This window comes from Sander lucioperca, chromosome 5 (genome assembly GCF_008315115.2).
Source record: "Sander lucioperca isolate FBNREF2018 chromosome 5, SLUC_FBN_1.2, whole genome shotgun sequence".
Taxonomy (NCBI): Eukaryota; Metazoa; Chordata; class Actinopteri; order Perciformes; family Percidae; genus Sander; species Sander lucioperca.
Window position 1 is genome coordinate 13,847,969 of NC_050177.1, and position 20,919 is coordinate 13,868,887.

General features: G+C 36.5%; 1 protein-coding gene and 1 non-coding gene across 2 annotated transcripts in view; one reads left to right on the forward strand and one right to left on the reverse strand.

Moving 5' to 3' along the window:
- The window catches only part of LOC116037515 (interleukin-1 receptor accessory protein-like), a 51,623-nt gene extending 49,493 nt beyond the window's left edge, over positions 1-2,130 (forward strand). The window contains exon 13 of the transcript XR_004101882.2: positions 2,120-2,130. The gene's annotated coding sequence lies outside the window, so the exon portion shown is untranslated. The remainder of the gene's footprint in view (positions 1-2,119) is intronic.
- Positions 2,131-19,031: 16,901 nt separating this feature from the next.
- On the reverse strand, positions 19,032-19,104 carry trnaa-agc. The gene has a single exon. It is a non-coding gene; the product is annotated as a tRNA-Ala (tRNA).
- Positions 19,105-20,919: the final 1,815 nt, after the last annotated feature.

The window sequence follows — 20,919 nt, forward strand, 5'->3', positions numbered from 1 at the left end:
TTGATTGTAAGAAAACCAAATTTCTGACATAGAAACTTTTTGAAAATGGGTCAAATTTGATCACCACTTCTGTGAATATGTTACCTGGCAACAACGTGAGAATCTAACGTATCAACAATCCACGCAACTAACTTTATGCACTCAAAGTTAAATGTTTTAGGCATGTGTGCGTGGGTTTGAAAAAACTTGGTACATGATCCTGGGAAGCAATTTGACAACATTGTAGTAAATATTTTCGGTGCATCAAAAAGCGTGCTGGTTAAGATACCAACAGACAAGATAATCCAGCACAAATTAGTGCATACAAAAATAACCAAAATAAAGTATTTGAACCTCATAATTAATAATTACAAAATGAGGGAAAAACTTCAAAAAGGTTCACTTTTTGAAACAAAGGACCCCTCCTTCCACTAGTCTGGCTACAGGCCTGAACATGTGGTTGTTTGCTCTTTCTCATGTTCTCAATAAATAAATAAAAAAACACTTTGTAGATACTTTAATATACTTTAAGAGGAAACCGATGTCTGAACCACTGGTAGAATGAGGTAGAACTCTAAAACTTGTTTTCATATGTAGATGTGTTTAAATTAATTTGAGATGCTTTTGCAGGCCGACGGCCAGCTGCTGCCACCAGGAAGCGCCCCATCGCAACTGGCCCCACCGCATCAGACATTGCACAGCCCATGTCAGTCAATGTTGCCTAGGGTAGGGACTTTCATCCTCAACCCAGACAAGACTGTGCCATGCATACTGGCAGTTTCTGGTGCCTCAACGTCCAGTGCAGGCCCAGCTCCACTTGTTCCTGCACCTGCTACTCCTGAGTCCCGGTACATGCAGGAAATATGCGAGAGGGGTCACCTACAACACCTGTAGCCATTGTGGGCAGCCCAAAACAAAGGAGTTTGGGCATAGTCGTCACCTTCTGCTCACGTGCCTCAAATGGTAAATCTCTTGAAGAGTGGTTGGCAGAACAGAGAGCAGCAAAATATGTTTTTAACTATGTTTTGCTTGTATATATTATATATTGTGTGCTTGCGTGTATAGTTCCCTGAATGTATATAATTTTTCTGAAGTGTGTGTGTGTATGTGTGTGTGTGTGAGTGAGTGAGTGAGTGTACATTTTCAATGATTGTTTATTTCTTATATCTTGTGTTTTCCTGAAGAGTGTGTGTGTTCATTTCAATACTTGTTTATTTTACATGTTGTGTTCTGATATATTAAATCTGATTATACCAACATTTAAGACTCAGCCTGTGCATCATCAAAAAAGCTCCATATTGTCCCACAGTCATTGAAAGCCCCCCAAGTCAGATGATCTTAAAGCCAAAGCAATGTTCCTCATAATAAACACACAAAAAAGTATTAATCAATACAATGACATGAAATTTCTATGGCACACTTTTTTTATTATCAATAGATAAATATAAAAGTTACTAGTCATTGGGGGCATATATCTTAAAGCTAAAGAAATGTTCTTAATAATACACACAAAAATAATAAGTATTAATTAATACAATGACGTGAAATAACTATAGGATTTCTTATCACTAGGGGGTGTCATAGCTTGGGGATTTAAATTAAGAACGCTTACCTTGTCCGGCAGATTGCAGGTTTGAATCCAGCTCACGGTGGATGACTCGGTGAACATATAACTCGAAATCGTCCATAACGCACAGGGATATCACTTCAATATTGTTGCAGGCAAAAATATATATGTTATTTCATTATTACACATTTTCCCGTATTTTTTCACTTGGGAGCTGGGGAGTGAGGGAGGCGGAAAGATCATTTAAGCTAATTCCCCTGTGTGACATATGGAGTGTGTGTAAAGCAGCCAGAAACCAACACAAGTCAGAAACAGAGATGTTTCTGAAGCCCTCTGGAGAATGCGGGCATCGATCCCGCTACCTCTCCCATGCTAAGCAAGCACTCTAACATTTGAGCTAATTCCCCTGTGTAGCATGTGGATCAAAAGTTGTAAAAAAATCATAGTATAGCATGACGAAACAAGTCATAAAAAGGTCATAGTATAGTATGTCGAAAAAAGTCATAAAAAGTCACAATTCATAGTTTTGGTTGTAAAGCAACTATTTGAGCTAATTCCCCTCTGTGGAACAAGGATGAAAAGAAAAAAAATTATAATATAGCATGTCGAAAAAAGTAATAAAAAAGTCATAGTATGGTAGGACGAAAAAGTAATAAAAAAGTCTAAGTATTTTGTGTCGAAAAAACTCATACTATAGTATGTCAAAAAAGTCATAGAATAGTATGTCGAAAAGTCATAAAAAAGTCATAGTATACTATGTTGAAAGAAGTAAAAAAGTCATAGTATTGTGTGACAAAAAAGTCATGAAAAAGTCATAGTATAGTATGACAACAAAATTTTAAAAAGTCATGGTATAGTATGTCGAAAAAAGTCATAAAATGTCACAATTAATGAATTCTGTTGTAAAGCAACCCGAAACCAACACAAGTCAGAATCAGAGACCTTTCGGAAGCCCTCTGGAGAATGCGGGTATTGTTCCCGCTACCTCTAGCGTGCCAAGCGAGCGCTCTACCATTTGAGCTAATTACCCTGTGTAACATATGGATCAAAATTATAAAAAAAATCATAGTATAGTATGACGAAAAAAGTCATAAAAAGTCACAATTCATAGTTTTGGTTGTAAAGCAACTATTTGAGCTAATTCCCCTCTGTGGAACATGGATGAAAAGAAAAAAAATTATAGTATAGCATGTCGAAAAAAGTAATAAAAAAGTCATAGTATGGTATGTTGAAAAAAGTCATAAAAAGTCAGTATGGTATGACGAAAAAGTAATCAAAAAGTCATAGCATAGTATGTTGAAAGAAGTTAAAAAAGTCAAAGTATTGTGTGTCGAAAAAACTCATACTATAGTACGTCAAAAAAGTGATAGAATAGTATGTCGAGAAAAGTCATAAAAAAGTCATAGTATACTATGTTGAAAGAAGTAAAAAAGTCATAGTATTGTGTGACAAAAAAGTCATGAAAAAGTCATAGTATAGTATGACAACAAAATTTTAAAAAGTCATGGTATAGTATGTCGAAAAAAGTCATAAAATGTCACAATTAATGAATTCTGTTGTAAAGCAACCCGAAACCAACACAAGTCAGAATCAGAGACCTTTCGGAAGCCCTCTGGAGAATGCGGGTATTGTTCCCGCTACCTCTAGCGTGCCAAGCGAGCGCTCTACCATTTGAGCTAATTACCCTGTGTAACATATGGATCAAAATTATAAAAAAAATCATAGTATAGTATGACGAAAAAAGTCATAAAAAGTCACAATTCATAGTTTTGGTTGTAAAGCAACTATTTGAGCTAATTCCCCTCTGTGGAACATGGATGAAAAGAAAAAAAATTATAGTATAGCATGTCGAAAAAAGTAATAAAAAAGTCATAGTATGGTATGTTGAAAAAAGTCATAAAAAGTCAGTATGGTATGACGAAAAAGTAATCAAAAAGTCATAGCATAGTATGTTGAAAGAAGTTAAAAAAGTCAAAGTATTGTGTGTCGAAAAAACTCATACTATAGTACGTCAAAAAAGTGATAGAATAGTATGTCGAGAAAAGTCATAGTATAGTGTAAAAAAGTAAAAAAGTCATGGTTTACTATGTCGATAGAAGTAAAAAAGTCATAGTATTGTATGACGAAAAAACACAGAATAGTATGTCGAAAAAGTCATAGTATAGTATGTTGAAAAAAGTCATAGAAAGTCATATAGTATGACGAAAAAAGTCATAATTTATGAATTGTGTTGTAAAGCAACCAGAAACCAACACAAGTCAGAAACAGAGATGTTTCTGAAGCCCTCTGGAGAATGCTGGTATCGATCCCGCTACCTCTCACATGCTAAGCGAGCGCTCTACCATTTGAGCTAACTCCCCTGTGTAACATATGTATCAAAAGTTTAAAAAAAAATCATAGTCAAACAAGTCATAAAAAGTCAAAGTATTGTGTGTCAAAAAAGTTAGTATAGTATTTTGAAAAAAGTTATAGTATAGTATGTCGAAAAAAGTCATAAAAAGTTATAGTATAGTATGTCGAAAAAAGTCATAAAAAGTTATAGTATAGTATGTTGAAAGAAGTTAAAAAAGTCAAAGTATTGTGTCGAAAAAACTCATACTATAGTATGTCAAAAAAGTGATAGAATAGTATGTCGAAAAAAGTCATAGTATAGTATGTCGAAAAAAGTGAAAAAGTCAAAAAATTTAAAAAAAAATCATAGTATAGTATGACGAAAAAAGTCATAAAAAGTCACAATTCATAGTTTTGGTTGTAAAGCAACTATTTGAGCTAATTCCCCTCTGTGGAACACGGATGAAAAGAAAAAAAAATTATAGTATAGCGTGTCGAAAAAAGTAATAAAAAAGTCATAGCATAGTATGTTGAAAGTTAAAAAAGTCAAAGTATTGTGTGTCGAAAAAACTCATACTATAGTACGTCAAAAAAGTGATAGAATAGTATGTCAAGAAAAGTCATAGTATAGTATGTCAAAAGAAGTAAAAAAGTCATAGTTTACTATGTCGATAGAAGTAAAAAAGTCATAGTATTGTATGACGAAAAAACACAGATTAGTATGTTGAAAAAAGTCATAGAAAGTCATAGTATAGTATGACGAAAAAAGTCATAAAAAGTCACAATTTATGAATTGTGTTGTAAAGCAACCAGAAACCAACACAAGTCAGAAACAGAGATGTTTCTGAAGCCCTCTGGAGAATGCAGGCATCGATCCCGCTACCTCTCGCTTGCGCCTACTGAGTCCCGTCAACTTCGCCAAAGTAAGCCCACATTAGCCAATCATGTTTCTCCCCTGGGCTTACTTTTGACCAATCACGTTTCTCCCCTGTGGGCTTACATTTGACCAATCACGTTCTTCCCCTGTGTGGCTGACGTTTTCAGCGTTTAGCGTTCGGTTCTCCCGCTTTTCTTATCAATGACAGTGACCGGGTACTGGCCAGTCGCCGCGTCAGTGTTGTTTTCATGGTTTTTATTCATTTATCAATCGTAAGGTAAGATATGCTTTTTTAGACGTGATGTACCACTATCGGACACATTTTCGGCTACATCCCTAGCTACGTGTTGCCATTGCAGATAGCTTGTAAACGGTAGCATTAGCAGCCAGTATCGTTAAATCCATTCATGTGAATGATGACAGATCCAACCGACTTTTGTGTGTCAGACACATTTGGCTGACAGATAGATCAGATGTCAACTAATGAATAAACATCAGCTTATTTGTGCTATTTTTCTCGTTTTGATGTGATAATGTGCCATTTCTGGGAAGTAATGTTGATATGTTGCCAAAGTTAGCATCGCTAGAGTCGTTAGCTTGCTGAGCCTAGCTACGTCCATCTGTTTTGATGGGGTACTTAGCTAGGTGCTATTGAACAATCGCATACTAAATAATGACAGTAAATAATCGTTTTACATGTCTATGTGTATAGCTTTCATTTAATAGGGATAAAAAGTCGGTTTTCAGTCACATTCAACTTTATTGTCATTGTGCAGAGTTCAAGTACAAAGACAACGAAATCCAGTTGCATCCAACCAGAAGTGCAAAAATGCAATGTGATATACAAGTATAGACAGGTAGAGCATAGGCAGGACAAGAAATATATTTCAGTGTTATAAGAGCAGAATAAATATAGCTATGTAATATGAACAGTGTGTGAACAGCATGTACAGATATGTGCAATGTAGTAGCAGTGACATTATATTAATAGTAAGATTAATATAGAGATAGATGATATGCATTGTATTAACAGAATATATAATAAGTAAAACAGAATAAATATGGATATTCTGTATGAACCATATAAACAGATATGTACAGCTATGTGCAGTGTGGTAACATTATAAGAGTAGTAAGAATAAGTGTATGTGCAGGATGAATAGTATGAAGAGCAGTAGAATATGGCTACGTATAGGTGTAATTACAGTAAATAAATAAATAGAACAGTATGGGTGGGATAGGGTAGTGCAATAGGGTTGTGACGTTAGATAATCACTTTAACAGAGGTTGCCTCCCCTCATTTAAAAAAAAAATACCCACAGACATTGAATATACAGGTATATTTCAGATGGTGACAGTCTTTTTCTTATTTTCATTCAGAAAATGTACGCCTACCCAGGTTTTCGCCGCCAGACAGCCAAGTCAACCAGACTTTTCATGGCGCCGTCTGAGGAGGCAAAGGCGGTTGAAAATGTGAAGTCTGGAAGGGCTAAACCCAAAGAGGAGGTGCTGGCAGAGGCCAGTACTTTTGTCACTGGCCACGGTGGAGACCCTACTGACAAGTTTTTAGTACTGGCTCACTGCAAGCTTCAGTTTGGCATGTACCAGGGCCAGATATTTAGATGGCTCCTGGAGAACAGTCTTGGCTATGCACTGTATTTAGTGCATAGTATTTCAAAGGAAAGAGCTCAGGCAACCCCTCTGTCAGAGAATAAACAGTTGTTCCTGCAGTACACTTCTCACATCAGAGAGATGACAGAGGAACTGGAGAGGTTTAGAAAGAAGCAGGAAATGCAGGCTAAAGCGCGGGAAACTGGAGACCAGGGCTGTTTGATGGTGGAGTTTGGGGAATTCCAGGGCCGCTCCATGAAGGAGGTTTATGAAGACCAGAGCAAGGAGGCCCAGGCCCTCATCAAGTACCTGGTTACAGCGGATGCCCGGCCCAACACCAACATGGCCATTTTCAAGGCATATGTCTTGAAGAGACGCACATCTTCCTCCAGTGCTTCTGCACCTCCACCTGCAGCCTCCACTTCGTCTGGACCTCCACCTGCAGGAATCCAAACTGGTGCATGGAAGCCGGCCACTGTGAAAGCGCTGCTGGCGCGTGGCAAAAAAATGTCTCCCTCACAGCTGGCGAGAAAGCTGATGTCACCAGTTAAACACTGTGAGTAGGAGTGTGAATTTTAAATGTCCCCTACAGCCTTACTTACTTACCATTTTACCTGACTACACAGACTTGTCCACTTTTTTTTCAGCTCCAGCACCGCGGTGCACCTTAACTCAGGCTGCAAAACCCCAGACCGAACACTTGGCCCAACGGCAGCTTTTCCTTACGGGTAAGTATGCACCACCTTGCATACATTTGTCTCTGTGTATTAACAGTAAGCCTAATAGTTTTAACATTTGTTCTCCAGGGACTGCTGAGGATGATGATGAGGAACTGGTATCTGCATTATTGCAATGTGAAGCACAGCTAAATACAGGTATGGCATATGACACAAATGCAAATATTGTGAAAATGTTTAGTGACAACACTAAGAAATATTATTTTGGGGAAAATTTCTACATTTTAGATATATTTTTCTTCACAATACAGAATTATATCACATTGCACTTCTTCAAAAAAGTGTACACTGGGTTTTTTGCTTCTTAACACTTCTTAGCATTTCTTTGCTGTGACTTTCTGTAGTATTTCTGCACTGTGCCTGTTTGTGAGCTGCTTTTATGGCATATTACTATCAAATGCAACATTCAACCTAATATTGTTTTGCTGCCTGTTTGCTTCATTTCTCCTTCATTACCTCTTGCAACCACTGTGCATCTAGAGGCCTGTGCTGATCCCCATCCAGTAGCGATACCAGTTGTTCATCAGCCACCAGCTGAGCTTCCCAGTCACTGGAAGGATCAGCTTCCACCTTCCCAGCAGGAGTGGATTCGGCACACATTATTTAAGGCCAACACACGAACCGGCAAGCCAGAGCTAGTGACCCAGCTGAAACTTTGGTGGCATCCTCCTCAGCCCCTCCTCATTCACACCCAGCCTCCCGCCTCACCTGACCACTTCTTCTGTCGGCCGCTGTTCTTATGGATGCCCCATAAGATGTGGCTGTTTCCTCTTGTCTGTGTTCGTCCAGCCTGTGGCAAGCACCGACTAACAGCAGCAGGACTGTACCGAACAGTGCGCAAGGTGTTGGACATTGACGGGTGGTATGACCTTGCCACTGAGTACCTGGAGTGCAAACGCTGCTCAAAAAAGTATCCTTCTTGGTCCGAGGACATCTTAGGACAGCTGGATATGGGCCACCGCAGCCAGTTTCCAGCTTTGCTAACATACAGGTAATTCATAATGGATGACAATTATTAGGTGCTTTTATTTGTGTTATTTTTTAGACATTACACTCTTTCTCCTTAGATACTCATGTGACATCCGGGTGCTGAGAATGATGAGGGAGAGGACAATGGGCAACAGTGTGACTCAGCTGTACAAAAAGCTGCTGGAACAACACAGCGAAGCATGGATGCAGCGTGTCCTGCAGTACCTGACAGCTTGTGAACCATTCAGAAAGTCTTCTGTTGTGTGCCCCCCTGCATTTGCTGAGCCTCCCCTCTTACCTGCCCTTCCCAAGCCTAAGTGGCTGTTAGCTGTGTATGCCAGGGATGTTCTAGTGCGACTGCATGAGGTGAAGGCCAAAATAACCTCCATCTTTGGCTCTGTCCTCAAGATGGACTCAACAAAAAAGGTAACCAAGAAACTTGCTGGTGCTGCTGCAGGTACAGCTGCCTGGTGCATTAATGTGGGAAACGAGCACGGTCAAGTTCTTGTCTCGGTCCTGACAGCTGGTGAGGGACAAGCACTGGACGCTATGGCAGCTGGCCTAATGAAGCGGTACAGGGAGGCAAGAGTGGCGCCACCACAAATTATGTACGTGGACAGAGACTGCTGCAGTCTGCATGGCCCTTGTCGGGTGAAGGCCATGTTTTCAGAGTGGGACGGGCTTCAAGTGCGCCTTGATATATGGCACTTCATGCGCCGCTTTGCTGCAGGCGTCAATACGGAAGCTCACCCCCTGTATGGCATTTTCATGGCACGCCTGTCCACGTGCATTTTTGAGTGGGATCCGGAGGATGATGCTGCTCTTCGCCATGCCAAGGAGGGTGAGTTGGCAGCAAAGAGGATTGGCCACTTCACGGAGGAGGCGGTGACCACTCGCATTACCCGGAGGGAGTTGGCTCTGCACTGCAGGAGGAGGACCAGAGGGGTGGAGGAGACCATCAGACTGATTGGGTCATTGATCGGTCTGTTTGACAGTGCAAGTGGGAAGGACACTCTTGGCGTTCCTCTCTTGGACCACGAACGGATCCAGCAGATATGGAAGGAGCAGGAGAAACACGTGGCCTGTATCCAAGACCCAGAGGACTTCCCGCTCTACATTAAAAAAGGCACCCTGAAGAAAGGCGGTGTGGAGCTGAGCTGCTACAGGTGTGCCCGTGGCTCTACCTCCCTGGAGTCCTTCCACCTCCACCTAAACAGATTTATTCCAGGTATTGCATACATATGGGTTACTAGTTTCTGTTTAACAGTAATATTACAGTCCTTTTCTGTGACTTTAAGTCACTAGTTTAAGAACTTTTTTTCTCTGTATGTCTGGTTGTAATGGCAATTCTATTTTAACATAATTCTATTACATTTTACAGATTCTTTATAGCATCTCATACGTAGTTAATATATTGTTCAAATGTGACAAAGGCTTCTTTGTTTGCTTAACTTTCAGGAACCAGTGCCAGTGATGCGCATTTCCAGGCGTATCTCCTTGAAGGGGTGATGCGCTGGAATGATGACCGGATGGAGGCCGCTGTAATAGGAGCACCTTCCATCCGCTGTTATGGCAGCGCTATGAAAGAGGCAGTGGACCAGCTCAGCCAAAAGGTGCTAGGGAGATGCTGGGATGAGCGCTATCGCACCCCTGGAGCGTACACAGGCAAGAAATTATCATCATCATCCATCATGAGAAAGAATAACTTAATTAATTTGTTCTTTAATAACACTATTCATTAATCAATTTAACCTTTAAAGTATTATATATTATAACAATTGGGTTCTATGGAATTATTTATTTGTTTCTGATTGAGAGAGAAACTGAGAGACATTTATGACATATCCCAGGACATCCCCACTCTGACACACTGTTGTAATGTTAATTAGTTGGCAGTTACCTGCGCAACTCGGCCTCTGGCCTTGTGGCTACGGCCGAACAACACCGGTGGATTATCCATTACCAACCCCACTCTCACGAGTGCTATATTGCTTAAAAATATTAAGAATACTTTATTTTTTCTGTTTTTGTTTATGTAGGTGAATTGCTGGGAATGGAGTACTTGTACAATCAGACTGGCAAAACACTGACTCCAGTGCTCCAGAACCCAGAGGAGGACAGGCTGGTGGAGCAAGTCAATGATGATGAGGACATACAAGATGAGGGATTTCAAGAAGAGATCACAGAGGATATCACAGTTCCTGTGCTCTATGAGGCTGACCCCCGCCGTCATCTGGAGAACAGGCCCTCAACGTTGATGACGAGTCCTCTGGCCTCTTCACCTCAGGCCCCTGCATCACCTGCTGATCTGCCGTCCACGTCACGTGATGGAGGACAACATCCTGCTGCTGCCCCTTCAATGCTCCCTGACCCCTCTGAGGCTGCGCTGGAGAGTGAAAACAATCTGTCCAACGAGGCTCAGGTAAGACACTTTAACGGCTATTTCAATCCAATCTCAATGACATTTTATTTCACATTTATTGATATTAATCAATCCATTTACTAGGGAGCAGTCATTGGACCGGATGGGGTCGCTGGGTGGGACAAGGTCCAGGATCTTGCTGCTTTCCTGGTGGGTCTCCATGAGGCGTCTTACCTCACTGAGCTGCAGGTGACCCAGGTCATCCAGCTGTGGACAGCTCTCCCTGAAGGCGACAAGGAGCGGGTCGACTACCAGCCTCGTCATCAGCAGCGACTGATACGTGGCCGTTTTAAGGCTCCCAAGCGGTCTGGAGTCACGCCGGGTGTGGAAAGTGTTAAGCGCTGCTTGATAGGACATCCTGGGGGGCCAGCTCAGTTCCCCGGCACCAGCCGCTTGGTTGAGGCCATGTGCATAAGGCTGTGCACATTACACAAAACAACCAGCAGGAAGGCTGGAGTTTCCACCCCCAGATGGTCTATCATTCTCAGACACTACCACCACATCCGGGACTTAGTGCTCAACAGTCCAAGGGTTATGACTACGACAACGATCCAGCTCTATGAGCTTAATCAGCGGACACTCATTCAATGGTAGGTCAGGCACATCATTTACCTCAAATTGTCTGAATAGTTCTCTAATGAATACATATCTAACACAAATGATCTTCTCTCAGGTTTCGACAGCAGCAGAAGAGCCAGGAATTGAGTGTCCTTTCTCAGGGAATGGCTCCAACCAACCCGATTCCTGTGGCACCTGACCAGCTTCCAGCACCGAAGGAACGACTGCAGCTCCTTCCATCAGCATCAGGCCCACAGCATCACTTTGTCCTCCTTCCAAATCTGGAAGGGCAGGCTCCTGTTTTGCGGCCAGGCCGACGGCCAGCTGCTGCCACCAGGGAGCACCCCATCGCACCTACCCCCACCGCACCAGACATTGCACAGCCCATGTCAGCTCCTGGGATGTTGCCTAGGGTAGAGACTTTCATCCTCAACCCAGACAAGACTGGTTCATGCATACTGGCACCTTCTGGTGCCTCAACTTCCAGTGCAGGCCCAGCTCCACTTGTTCCTGCACCTGCTACTCCTGTGTCCCGGTACACGCAGAGGAACAGGCGCCAGCGTGCCCTTGAGGAGGAGAGTGGAGTCCACAAGAGGAAATATGCGAGAGGGGTCACCTACAATACCTGTAGCCATTGCGGGCAGCCCAAAACAAAAGAGTTTGGGCATAGTCGTCATGGCAGTGCCACCTTCTGCTCACGTGCCTCAAATGGCAAATCTCTTGAAGAGTGGTTGGCAGAACAGAGAGCAGCAAAATAATTTTTTAACTGTGTTTTGCTTGTATATATGTATATATTGTATATGTGTGCTTGCGTGTCCTTTGACCTCAGACTTAAACAAAAAACTGACATATCTGACCATCCAGACATCAAACTGTACATTTAATTTTTGTGTTTGTCCAGTAGTTATGAGGTCAAAGGTCAACATGTGTGGAGGAGTGTTTCTGTGACTTTGTTTCTGCAGCAGCTGAATGAATGTTTGGAAACTGTTTTACAGACTCAGCTGCCGGTTCACTATTCACCGTAACTGTGATGTTGAGTTAAAAATGTGTTCTTAAACCTTAGAAACCTTCATCAGAAAATACAAACTGAGTTTACACAAAACTCTCAGGACCAAACTTCATAGGGAAAACTGCTGAGTTTAACAGACTCCCTGAATGTATAGACACTGTCATTGATGTACTATTGTAAATATGAGTGCTTTGTAGTGTACATAATGTTTACATCTCTGGGACGTTTGTATGTTTACATGCAGGTCATTGTTTGATTTTATACTGAATGTGTTTCCTCTTTAAAGCAATGAGTTTTCAGACTGATTGTGTTGACTTGTGGAGCTTACGATTGTAAGCTTACTGATTGTAACACATGGTTTTCATCAGCAGATGTAGTTAATTTGTTTGCCGTGGTATTTTAGAGAACTTTCAATATTATTTCATAATTTATGTGCATTTCATTTCCATCTGATGAAGACCGTATGATACAGTTGAAAGCTGTTGGCTTGATTTACCAGTTCAAGTTTAATACTGTGTGTGTGTGTGTGTGTGTGTGTGTGTGTGTGTGTGTGTGCGCGTGTGTACGTGTGTGTGTGTACGTACGTACGTGTGTGTGTGTGTGTACATTTTCAATGCTTGTTTATTTTTTATATCTTGTGTTTTCCTGAACAGTGTGTGTGTGTTCATTTTAATACTTGTTTATTTTACATCTTGTGTTGTACATCATGTTCAGATACATTAAATCTGATCATAACAACATTTAAGACTCAGCCTGTGCATCATCAAAAAAACTCCATATGGTCCCACAGTCTTTGAAGGCACATTTTATTGTTATTATCATTATATTAACAGAAACAGAAATAAACATCAGAAGTCATTGGGGGGCATATGAGATCTTAAAGCCAAAGCAATGTTCTTCATAATAAACACAACATAATAAGTATTAATCAATACAATGACATGAAATTGCCACACATTATTATTATTATAGATAAATATAAACATTACTAGTCATTGGGGGAGCATATATTTTAAAGCTAAATCAATGCTCTTAATAATACACAAAAATAATAAGTATTAATCAATTAAATGACATGAAATTGCTATGGCACACTTTATTATTATAGATAGATATATTAATATAAACATTACTAGTCTTTGGGGGGAATATATGTATATATTAGAGCTAAAGCAATGTTCTTAATAATACACACAATAATGGGATTTCTGATCACTAGGGGGCGTCATAGCTTGGGGATTTGGGGACGCTTTACTTGTCCGGCAGATCGCAGGTTCGAATCCAGCTCACGGTGGGTGACTCGATAAACATATAACTCGAAATCATCCATAACGCACAGGGATATCACTTCAATATTGTTGCAGGCAAAAATATATCTGTTATTTCATTATTCTACATTTTCCCGTATTTTTTCACTTGGGAGCTGGGGGGTGAGGGGGGCGGAAAGATCGGCTCCCTTGCTAGTTTTGGTTGTAAAGCAACTATTTGAGCTAATTCCCCTCTGTGGAACAAGGATGAAAAGAAAAAAAATTATAGTATAGCATGACGAAAAAAGTCATAAAAAAGTCATAGTATGGTAAGATGAAAAAGTAATCAAAAAGTCATAGCATAGTATGTTGAAAGAAGTTAAAAAGTATTGTTTGTCGAAAAAACTCATACTATAGTACGTCAAAAAAGTGATAGAATAGTACGTCGAGAAAAGTCATAGTATAGTATGTCGAAAAAAGTTAGTATAATATGACGAAAAAAGTCATAGTACAGAAGTAAAAAAGTCATAGTTTACTATGTCGATAGAAGTAAAAAAGCCATAGTATTGTATGACGAAAAAACACAGAATAGTATGTCGAAAAAGTCATAGAATAGTATGTTGAAAAAAGTCATAAAAAAGTCATAGAATAGTATGTTGAAAAAAGTCATAGAATAGTATGTTTAAAAAAGTCAAAAACGTCATAGTATAGTATGTTGAAAAAAGTCATAGAATAGTATGTTGAAAAAAGTCAAAAAAGTCATAGTATAGTATGTTGAAAAAAGTCATAAAAAGTCATAGAATAGTATGTTGAAAAAAGTCATAAAAAGTCATAGTATAGTATGACGAAAAAAGTCAAAAAAGTCATAGTATACTATGTCGAAAGAAGTAAAAAAGTCATAGTATTGTGTGACGAAAAAAGTCATAAAAAAGTCACCGAATAGTATGTTGAAAAAAGTCATACAAAAGTCATTAGTATGAGGAAAAAAGTCAAAAAAGTCATAGTATACTATGTCGAAAGAAGTAAAAAAGTCATAGAATAGTATGAAGTAAAAAAGTCATAAAAAAGTCATAGTATAGTATGACAACAAAATTCAAAAAAGTCATGGTATAGTATGTCGAAAAAAGTTAGTATAGTATTTTGAAAAAAGTTATAGTATAGTATGTCGAAAAAAGTCATAAAAAGTTATAGTATAGTATGTTGAAAGAAGTTAAAAAAGTCAAAGTATTGTGTCAAAAAAACTCATACTATAGTATGTCAAAAAAGTGATAGAATAGTATGTCGAAAAAAGTCATAGTATAGTATGTCGAAAAAAGTGAAAAAGTCAGTATTGTATGACGAAAAAACAGAATAGTATGTCGAAAAAGTCATAGGATAGTATGTTGAAAAAAGTCATAGAAAGTCATAGTATAGTATGACGAAAAAAGTCATAATTTATGAATTGTGTTGTAAAGCAACCAGAAACCAACATATGGGCCTGTGACATATGGATCAAAAGTAAAAAAAAAAATCATAGTATAAAATGTGAAAAGTCATAAAAAGGTCATAGTATAGTATGATGAAAAAAGTCATAGTATAGTATTTTGAAAAAAGTTATAGTATAATATGTCGAAAAAAGTCATAAAAAGTCATAGTACAGTATGTTGAAAAAAGTCATAAAAAAGTCATAGTATAGTATGAGGAAAAAAGTCAAAAAAGTCATTGTATAGTATATCGAAGAAAGTCAGTATAGTATGTCGTAAATAGTCACAATTTATGAATTGTGTTGTAAAGCAACCAGAAACCAACACAAGTCAGAAACAGAGATGTTTCTGAAGCCCTCTGGAGAATGCAGGCATCGATCCCGCTACCTCTCGCATGCTAAGCGAGCGCTCTACCATTTGAGCTAATTCCCCTGTGTAATGTATGGTTCAAAATAAAATAAAAAATCATAGTATAGTATTACGAAAAAATTCATAAAAAGTCACAATTCACAGTTTTGGTTGTAAAGCAACTATTTGAGCTAATTCCCCTCTGTGGAACAAGGATGAAAAGAAAAAAAATTATAGTATAGCATGACGAAAAAAGTCATAAAAAAGTCATAGTATGGTATGACGAAAAAGTAATAAAAAAGTCATAGTATGGTATGACGAAAAAGTAATAAAAAAGTCATAGCATAGTATGTCGAAAGAAGTTCAAAAAGTCATAGTATTGTGTGACAAAAAAACTCATACTATAGTATGTCAAAAAAGTGATAGAATAGTATATCGAAAAAAGTCATAGTATAGTATGACAACAAAATTCAAAAAAGTCATAGAATAGTATGTTGAAAAAAGTCAAAAACGTCATAGTATAGTATGTTGAAAAAAGTCATAGAATAGTATGTTGAAAAAAGTCAAAAAAGTCATAGTATAGTATGTTGAAAAAAGTCATAAAAAGTCATAGAATAGTATGTTGAAAAAAGTCATAAAAAGTCATAGTATAGTATGACGAAAAAAGTCAAAAAAGTCATAGTATACTATGTCGAAAGAAGTAAAAAAGTCATAGTATTGTGTGACGAAAAAAGTCATAAAAAAGTCACCGAATAGTATGTTGAAAAAAGTCATACAAAAGTCATTAGTATGAGGAAAAAAGTAAAAAAAAGTCATAGTATACTATGTCGAAAGAAGTAAAAAAGTCATAGAATAGTATGAAGTAAAAAAGTCATAAAAAAGTCATAGTATAGTATGACAACAAAATTCAAAAAAGTCATGGTATAGTATGTCGAAAAAAGTTAGTATAGTATTTTGAAAAAAGTTATAGTATAGTATGTCGAAAAAAGTCATAAAAAGTTATAGTATAGTATGTTGAAAGAAGTTAAAAAAGTCAAAGTATTGTGTCAAAAAAACTCATACTATAGTATGTCAAAAAAGTGATAGAATAGTATGTCGAAAAAAGTCATAGTATAGTATGTCGAAAAAAGTGAAAAAGTCAGTATTGTATGACGAAAAAACAGAATAGTATGTCGAAAAAGTCATAGGATAGTATGTTGAAAAAAGTCATAGTATAGTATGACGAAAAAAGTCATAATTTATGAATTGTGTTGTAAAGCAACCAGAAACCAACATATGGGCCTGTGACATATGGATCAAAAGTAAAAAAAAAAAATCATAGTATAAAATGTGAAAAGTCATAAAAAGGTCATAGTATAGTATGATGAAAAAAGTCATAGTATAGTATTTTGAAAAAAGTTATAGTATATGTCGAAAAAAGTCATAAAAAGTCATAGAATAGTATGTTGAAAAAAGTCATAAAAAAGTCATGAAAAGGTCATAGTATAGTATGTTGAAAAAAGTCATAAAAAAGTCATAGTATAGTATTTTGAAAAAAGTTATAGTATAATACGTCGAAAAAAGTCATAAAAAGTCATAGAATAGTATGTTGAAAAAAGTAAAAAAATTCATAGTATAGTATGACAACAAAATTCAAAAAAGTCATGGTATAGTATGTCGAAAAAAGTAATAAAAAAGTCATAGTATGGTATGACGAAAAAGTAATAAAAAAGTCATAGTATGGTATGACGAAAAAGTAATAAAAAAGTCATAGCATAGTATGTCGAAAGAAGTTCAAAAAGTCATAGTATTGTGTGACAAAAAAACTCATACTATAGTATGTCAAAAAAGTGATAGAATAGTATATCGAAAAAAGTCATAGTATAGTATGTCGAAAAAAGTGAAAAAGTCATAGTATTGTATGACGAAAAAACAGTATAGTATGACGAAAAAAGTCATAATTTATGAATTGTGTTGTAAAGCAACCAGAAACCAACATATGGGCCTGTGACATATGGATCAAAAGTAAAAAAAAAAATCATAGTATAAAATGTGAAAAGTCATAAAAAGGTCATAGTATAGTATGATGAAAAAAGTCATAGTATAGTATTTTGAAAAAAGTTATAGTATAATATGTCGAAAAAAGTCATAAAAAGTCATAGTACAGTATGTTGAAAAAAGTCATAAAAAAGTCATAGTATAGTATGAGGAAAAAAGTCAAAAAAGTCATTGTATAGTATATCGAAAAAAGTCAGTGTAGTATGTCGTAAATAGTCACAATTTATGAATTGTGTTGTAAAGCAACCAGAAACCAACACAAGTCAGAAACAGAGATGTTTCTGAAGCCCTCTGGAGAATGCAGGCATCGATCCCGCTACCTCTCGCATGCTAAGCGAGCGCTCTACCATTTGAGCTAATTCACCTGTGTAATGTATGGTTCAAAATAAAATAAAAAATCATAGTACAGTATTACGAAAAAATTCATAAAAAGTCACAATTCACAGTTTTGGTTGTAAAGCAACTATTTGAGCTAATTCCCCTCTGTGGAACAAGGATGAAAAGAAAAAAAATTATAGTATAGCATGACGAAAAAAGTCATAAAAAAGTCATAGTATGGTATGACGAAAAAGTAATAAAAAAGTCATAGTATGGTATGACGAAAAAGTAATAAAAAAGTCATAGCATAGTATGTCGAAAGAAGTTCAAAAAGTCATAGTATTGTGTGACAAAAAAACTCATACTATAGTATGTCAAAAAAGTGATAGAATAGTATATCGAAAAAAGTCATAGTATAGTATGTCGAAAAAAGTGAAAAAGTCATAGTATTGTATGATGAAAAAACAGAATAGTATGTCGAAAAAGTCATAGTACAGTATGTTGAAAAAAGTCATAGAAAGTCATAGTATAGTATGAGGAAAAAAGTCAAAAAAGTCATTGTATAGTATATCGAAAAAAGTCAGTATAGTATGTCGTAAATAGTCACAATTTATGAATTGTGTTGTAAAGCAACCAGAAACCAACACAAGTCAGAAACAGAGATGTTTCTGAAGCCCTCTGGAGAATGCAGGCATCGATCCCGCTACCTCTCGCATGCTAAGCGAGCGCTCTACCATTTGAGCTAATTCCCCTGTGTAACGTATGGTTCAAAATAAAATAAAAAATCATAGTATAAAATGTGAAAAGTCATAAAAAGGTCATAGTATAGTATGATGAAAAAAGTCATAGTATAGTATTTTGAAAAAAGTTATAGTATAATATGTCGAAAAAAGTCATAAAAAGTCATAGTACAGTATGTTGAAAAAAGTCATAAAAAAGTCATAGTATAGTATGAGGAAAAAAGTCAAAAAAGTCATCGTATAGTATATCGAAAAAAGTCAGTATAGTATGTCGTAAATAGTCACAATTTATGAATTGTGTTGTAAAGCAACCAGAAACCAACACAAGTCAGAAACAGAGATGTTTCTGAAGCCCTCTGGAGAATGCAGGCATCGATCCCGCTACCTCTCGCATGCTAAGCGAGCGCTCTACCATTTGAGCTAATTCCCCTGTGTAATGTATGGTTCAAAATAAAATAAAAAATCATAGTATAAAATGTGAAAAGTCATAAAAAGGTCATAGTATAGTATGATGAAAAAAGTCATAGTATAGTATTTTGAAAAAAGTTATAGTATAATATGTCGAAAAAAGTCATAAAAAGTCATAGAATAGTATGTTGAAAAAAGTCATAAAGTCATGAAAAGGTCATAGTACAGTATGTTGAAAAAAGTCATAAAAAGTCATAGTATAGTATGAGGAAAAAAGTCAAAAAAGTCATAGTATAGTATATCGAAAAAAGTCAGTATAGTATGTCGAAAATAGTCACAATTTATGAATTGTGTTGTAAAGCAACCAGAAACCAACACAAGTCAGAAACAGAGATGTTTCTGAAGCCCTCTGGAGAATACGGGCATCGATCCCGCTACCTCTCGCATGCTAAGCGAGCGCTCTACCATTTGAGCTAATTCCCCTGTGTAACGTATGGTTCAAAATAAAATAAAAAATCATAGTACAGTATTACGAAAAAATTCATAAAAAGTCACAATTCACAGTTTTGGTTGTAAAGCAACTATTTGAGCTAATTCCCCTCTGTGGAACAAGGATGAAAAGAAAAAAAATTATAGTATAGCATGACGAAAAAAGTCATAAAAAAGTCATAGTATGGTATGACGAAAAAGTAATAAAAAAGTCATAGTATGGTATGACGAAAAAGTAATAAAAAAGTCATAGCATAGTATGTCGAAAGAAGTTCAAAAAGTCATAGTATTGTGTGACAAAAAAACTCATACTATAGTATGTCAAAAAAGTGATAGAATAGTATATCGAAAAAAGTCATAGTATAGTATGTCGAAAAAAGTGAAAAAGTCATAGTATTGTATGACGAAAAAACAGAATAGTATATCGAAAAAAGTCATAGTATAGTATGTCGAAAAAAGTCAAAAAAGTCATAGTATAGTATGTTGAAAAAAGTCATAAAAAGTCATAGAATAGTATGTTGAAAAAAGTCATAAAAAGTCATAGAATAGTATGTTGAAAAAAGTCATAAAAAAGTCATAGTATAGTATGAGGAAAAAAGTCAAAAAAGTCATTGTATAGTATATCGAAAAAAGTCAGTATAGTATGTCGTAAATAGTCACAATTTATGAATTGTGTTGTAAAGCAACCAGAAACCAACACAAGTCAGAAACAGAGATGTTTCTGAAGCCCTCTGGAGAATGCAGGCATCGATCCCGCTACCTCTCGCATGCTAAGCGAGCGCTCTACCATTTGAGCTAATTCCCCTGTGTAACGTATGGTTCAAAATAAAATAAAAAATCATAGTATAAAATGTGAAAAGTCATAAAAAGGTCATAGTATAGTATGATGAAAAAAGTCATAGTATAGTATTTTGAAAAAAGTTATAGTATAATATGTCGAAAAAAGTCATAAAAAGTCATAGAATAGTATGTTGAAAAAAGTCATAAAGTCATGAAAAGGTCATAGTACAGTATGTTGAAAAAAGTCATAAAAAAGTCATAGTATAGTATTTTGAAAAAAGTTATAGTATAATACGTCGAAAAAAGTCATAAAAAGTCATAGAATAGTATGTTGAAAAAAGTAAAAAATTCATAGTATAGTATGACAACAAAATTCAAAAAGTCATGGTATAGTATGTCGAAAAAAGTAATAAAAAAGTCATAGTATGGTATGACGAAAAAGTAATAAAAAAGTCATAGTATGGTATGACGAAAAAGTAATAAAAAAGTCATAGCATAGTATGTCGAAAGAAGTTCAAAAAGTCATAGTATTGTGTGACAAAAAAACTCATACTATAGTATGTCAAAAAAGTGATAGAATAGTATATCGAAAAAAGTCATAGTATAGTATGTCGAAAAAAGTGAAAAAGTCATAGTATTGTATGACGAAAAAACAGTATAGTATGACGAAAAAAGTCATAATTTATGAATTGTGTTGTAAAGCAACCAGAAACCAACATATGGGCCTGTGACATATGGATCAAAAGTAAAAAAAAAAATCATAGTATAAAATGTGAAAAGTCATAAAAAGGTCATAGTATAGTATGATGAAAAAAGTCATAGTATAGTATTTTGAAAAAAGTTATAGTATAATATGTCGAAAAAAGTCATAAAAAGTCATAGTACAGTATGTTGAAAAAAGTCATAAAAAAGTCATAGTATAGTATGAGGAAAAAAGTCAAAAAGTCATTGTATAGTATATCGAAAAAAGTCAGTGTAGTATGTCGTAAATAGTCACAATTTATGAATTGTGTTGTAAAGCAACCAGAA